The 5,649-nt window shown below is 44.8% G+C and overlaps 1 long non-coding RNA gene across 1 annotated transcript in view; it reads left to right on the top strand.

Moving 5' to 3' along the window:
• The window catches only part of LOC112478479, a 4,764-nt gene extending 1,746 nt beyond the window's left edge, over nt 1-3,018 (top strand). Inside the window, exon 2 of the long non-coding RNA XR_003045859.1 lies at nt 13-3,018. This is a non-coding gene — a long non-coding RNA (uncharacterized LOC112478479). The remainder of the gene's footprint in view (nt 1-12) is intronic.
• Nucleotides 3,019-5,649: the final 2,631 nt, after the last annotated feature.

Below are 5,649 nucleotides of genomic sequence, written 5' to 3'. Positions count from 1 at the left end.
TTTATTAAACAGGTGCTGTTTTAGATCCTGGGGATTCAGCAGTGAACAAAGTCCCGGCTTTGGTTATATTTTGGTGGGGAGAAACAAAATAAATAAGGAAATTTATGATACGATAAAAGGCGATGAATGCCAAGGAAAAAGCAGGAAAGGAGAATGGGAGCTATAAGGTTGTTTCAGTTTTTAATGGGGCGATCAGGAAAGGTTTCACTGAGAAGGTGACCTTTGAGGCAGGTGAATAAGAGCCATGTTGGGAAAATCATTCCAGGCAGAGGGAACAGCAAGGACCAAGGCCCTGAGTCATGAGCCTAATGCCGTGTCATTTAAGGATCAGCAAAGTGGTCATGGAGTGTCTGGAACAGGAGGTAAAGAAAGAGTAGAAAATGTGGTTGGGGAAAAATACGGTTTTAAGGACTTTAACTTGGAGAAATTGGGGGAGATTTTGGAGGAATTTACATGATCTGACTTCCGTTCAACAGCTTAGTCTGGCTGTTGAGGGGAGAATAGAGTGCTAGGGGGAAAAGGTAGAAGTTGGGAGACAAGTCAGGAGACTATTACTAATCTGGACAAGTTATAACAGTAGCTTGACCCAGGTAAAAACAGCGGAAACAGTGATAAGTAGAATCTGGAAATACATACAGATTTTGAAGGCAGAGCTATAAGGATAATTTAAAGTACAAGAAGCAGACTGTGTGAAAAAGAAAGGAGTCGTTGATGACTTCAAGACTTTTGCCATGAGCAACTGGAGGGGTGAAGCTGTCATTGACTAAGTAGGGGCAGACTGTTTCAGACACTGTTTTAGGCACAAGAAATAAAACCGTGAAGTAAAACAATCTCTACCTCATGACGTTGACATTCTAGCTGGAGGAGACTCATAATAAATACATGGATAAATAATTACATTCATATAAAAATGTCAGGTGGCAAAAAACCGCCCTAAGGAAAACGAAATTAAGAAAGAAAGGCCTCTCAAATAAAGGTAACATTTGAGAAGAAACGAAAGAAGTGGGGTGCCCAGCCATGCACATATTTGGAGGATTAGTGCCCCAGACCTGGATACTAGGGCAGTCCTTAATAAGCGAGGAGGAGGTGGGAGAAGGCATGAGGTCAGAAGGGTGACCGGGGCTGGGTCATGACGAAGGCCTTGTGGAATATAGCGAGGGCATCAGTGTATTCTCAGTGAGGTGCCAAGCAAAAGAGTGACAGCAGCTGCTTTGTGTTTCAGAGGGATTCATCCGGGCTCTGGAGAATAGGTCGTAAGGGGGCCGAGGGGGGGCCACCGAAATAACCCAGGTGTGGGCTGCTGTAGGGTGAGACGTGATGCTGATGAGAAGTGGTCACATTTAAAGGTATAAGCAAAACGCCTTTCCTGATGGATTGGATGTGGGGTAGGAGAGAAAGAGCTAAGAATGACCACAATGTTTTGGGTGTGAACTTATGTAAGAATTCAGGTGCCGTTTAACTGAGATGGCAAATACTTCTGTGTGGGCTCATGATACAGTTTGGAGGGAAAAGATCAAGGGTTTCTTTTGGGGTATGTTTAAGTTAGTGATGCCTATTCAGTATCCATATGCAGATGTTGGGTATGCTGCCAAATAGATGTGTTTGCTGTTCAAGGTAGGGCAACAACTGGAGGCATAACTTTGGAAGTCAAGGTCATCAAGAGTCAATGTGGAGAGAGAGAGATCAGAGGGCTGAGACATACAGAAGCAGGGACCAGGAAGGAGAATCCACAAAAGGAGGCTAAGAATGAATACCCACGAGGCAGAACGAAAGCCAGTAGAATGCGGTGTCCTGGGAGCCAAGTGAAGAGAATGTGTCCAAAAGTGCAGTCAGCTATGTCTCATGCTGCTGAGAACTGCAGCAAGGTGGAGACTGGGGGCTGACCAGGTTAGGAAGTTGGGATCGGTGACCTTGCCAAGAGTGGCTTCATTGTTGGAGATGAAAGCCAAACAGAGTGGGTTCAACAGAGAATGGTGGAAGAGTGTGGACCACTCGTGCGGGGATTTTGTTGTAGACAGAGGCGGAGGAGCCATAGCTGGTAGGCAATGTAGAGTCAAATGAGACTTTTACATGTTTTTCTTTCTTTGCCCACTTAAGATGTTTATAAGCTGATGGAAATGAACTTTCAGAGAGAAATGATGGGACAAAAGAGAGAGGGAATGATTTCAGGGTGGTATCACTGAGCTGAGGAGAGGGGTGGGGTCCTCGTAGACAGTTCGTCTGTGGCAGAACCAGGAAAGAAGGGGAGACGTGTCAGTCAGACATAGGCACTGGCGGGAACATGGTGGATGGCTCTTCGCATCGTTCCCCCGGAAACGGGAAGTAAGTCATCAGCCGAGCGTGGAAGTGGGAGGGTCGTACAAGGTCTGAGGACAGAGCAAAGACATAATATATCTTGGAAATAGGAGAGTTACATCAGATATCTGGTTAATTGTCAGGCAGCATTAGGGGCCCTGGACATCTGTGATCATAAATATGAAGATAAGACCAGTCAACACACCCAGCCATTCAGCTGCTTTGTTAAAACCCCTTTGCCCCAAAGGGACCAATTAAATGTATTCACAACTTGGAAGATATCTTCCCGGTAGTATACTACTGACAGCCACTTGTCATCACAGGGATACGTGCCTTTTTGTTTAGAAAGAGAAAAGATAACTCATCTGACAGATCTTTTAAGTATTTCACCATGAGCTGTCCAACAACCTTTTATGTTCATCGAAGAACTTTCATAGACTTCGGCTCGCTACAGAGTACAGTAACAATCCCACGACATCCAAAAGGTCTTGTGTATATAAAATTAGCTATATCCACGGCATTCTACAGCAACGTATGTACCTCTGCCTGCAATTTTTGCTGCTACTTCCTGCTGGTGAATGAGGTAATGGATGGATTTTACCAGTGGCACTTATCTCAGAGTTCTTTTATTATTTTAGTCAAACCGGCCAATCCTTCCATGGCTACGTGGACACAATTTTACCACAAAATATTGTTTTAATAAAAGAAATGATTTACTGTCCAGAATATCTTCTCCCTGGTGCATCTTCCCATTAATGCCTCCTCAAAAGTAGTTCTTTTCTGCGTTCAATTACTGAAACGGGATCTTGAGATGACCATGAGCAGGGACTTGTTAGAAATGTCTATATTAAAAAAAAAAAAAAAGTCTATATTTTATCCAATTGTACAGTGAACTTTCAAATTACAAACCTGTGTAATTTGTTCTAAAACTTGTTTCTTCTAAATTTTCAGCATTTCCTACATCTTCCAAGAGTTTTTGCAACAGTATTTGTCATCTGTTATGTCACCCATATTTATTATGGCAGAGCGATAGAAAACAGATAAATGTAAAACATGACTTCCAGGCGTGATAAATGCTTTAAAGCTGGGTAGGCACAGAGGGCAACAGGTGGGACAAGTGAACAGAATTTTTATAGGGTCATCAGGGAGACCTCTGTGAAGGTGGGGCGGGGTGAGCTGAGATAAGAATGCAGTGAGCACCGAGCAGGAATATGAGGGGCTCTATCCCAGGGAGAGTGAAAAGGCCCTGGGGCAGGACCGGGCTTGGTGTGTTTGAGGAACAAAAGGAAGCCAGTGTGACCAGGGGGGAATAGGTGAAAGGTAGAATTGCGGCCCTCAGGGTCTGAGCCCTGGGCAAGTCCCCAGCTGCCAAAGGTCTCCTGCCCACCAACTACCCTCCTCTGATGTTTGGCCAGTACACCCGTCAGCCCGTGCCCCACGTAGATCCCACCTTCTGGCCACCATCAATGGCTCCCTCCAGCAAAGGGAGAAGGGACGCCTGGTGGATCACCTGGTGGCCAGCCAGCCAGCCAGCCAGCCATGGCTACGTTATACTGCCCACTTAACCCATTCCTGTCTGTGGGGATGACAGCCTTCACAGGATTCTGGCTCAGAGAGAGCTAGAGAAAGCCTGGGGGAATAGCCAGGTGGGGGCCCGCACAGGCAATAGTCAAGCATTTGGGCCTCTCTTGGAATAGCAGGTACGGACAGTAGGGAGACTGCGGAGGAAGGAAGGGCCCGAGGACACCAGGGTGCAGCTCCCTCTCTCCACCACTCTTACTGAATGTCACTTCCATCTGGGGCACACCTTTGGTACAACCCACCACAGCCTTGCAGCCAAGGGCACCGACAACACTGGTTTTCCTAGCAAAGTGAGAGCTACTGCGTATCTAGTGTTTTCTGAGCATGTTAACTCATTCGAATATTATAATCATCATCAGCCCCATTTTACAGGCAAGAAAACTAAAACAAAGGGAAGCCATTTAAAATTTATGTGGGTGTCTGAGCCAGGAGTCAGAACTGAGTCGCGTGGGAGAGGATGCACAGCCGCCATGCTATGATCTTGGCAGGAAGGCCTGGCTCAGCCGCATTAATATGGCACTCTGCGAAAGATTTCTGTGATTTAGCCAATAATAAGATGTTGAATATGTAAGAATCTCAAGATGATATTGTAAGAATCAGAATATGTTTGTATATAATTTCTCTTAGTTCAAGCTGAGGGACAATTTATTACCCCAAATAATGTAGTTATCAAGAGAAATTCTCGATTTTGAGTCTACAAATTACCTAGTGGCTACTGATTCGGTGGGGAAGGTATTGGAAGAGTTCGTTGCATTTCCCTCTGTCAAATCATAGCTCCAATAGGGGCATTATTTTTTAACGAGAACATATCTAACAAAAGATCACACCAATAATTACCGAAAAACAACAAATAATTTAGAAAGTATTAGAACAAGTGCTCTGTGTAACGGCTTACATCATTTTGTAAGCAGTTTTATTATGTAGATAAGCAAATATAGGTTGCTTTATTTAGAAAATAGAGTATATTTAAAAGGCAATATATTTAAAATTTTTATTTATATAGAAACTTAGACGTGAATATACCCCTACCAGTTATTAAATATGGGTGTTTCAAATATTCCTTCTGAAGCCATGGTTAGCCATTTCAGTGTGATTCTAAGTGTATTGAGAAGTCATTGAAGGATTTCGAACAGAGGAGTGACATGGTCCAGTTTATGCTCCGAAGTGTCATCCAGGCCTCTGTGTGGGGAACAGACACCGCAGAGGACAAGGTTAGAATGCAGATGACTGATCGCAAATCTCTTCCAGGAATCCAACCCAGATATAACAGTCCTTGGACAAGGGCAACGAGAAATAGATACACTTCTCATTGGTGGACAAGTATATCTTCACCTTCACTGTTGAAGGTGGAGCCAACAATAGATTGGGTGTAGTTGTGAGAAAAGAAGAGAGAAATCAATGGTGACGAGGTGAGGTGGATGGCTGGGCGCCTCGCCGGGATTGTTCGGAGCAGGTTTGGGGGTGAAAATGCAGACTGAGACATGTTAAGTTGACGTGTCTATTAGAAACACAAGAGGAGATGCTCATAGGAGGTTCGACCGATTAGCCTGGCTGGCTGGAGATGTGAATTTGAGAGTCATAATGTAAAAAGGGGAATTTAAAGCCCTGGGACTAAATGAAGACACCTAGGGAGTGAGAGTCGATGAGAGGAGAGAGCCCAGGGCTGAGGCACAGGCGCTGTGACACTTAGCAGTCAGCACGAGCAGAACAATCTAGTAAAGGTGCCAGAGAAGGCGCAGCTAACGTGGAAGGAGGAGAACCAGCAGAGTGTGG

The sequence above is a fragment of the Pteropus alecto genome, unplaced genomic scaffold, assembly GCF_000325575.1.
Source record: "Pteropus alecto unplaced genomic scaffold, ASM32557v1 scaffold61, whole genome shotgun sequence".
Lineage (NCBI taxonomy): Eukaryota > Metazoa > Chordata > Mammalia > Chiroptera > Pteropodidae > Pteropus > Pteropus alecto.
The sequence above is the reverse complement of the archived record's forward strand: the minus strand, read 5'-3'. Positions and strand labels throughout refer to the sequence as shown.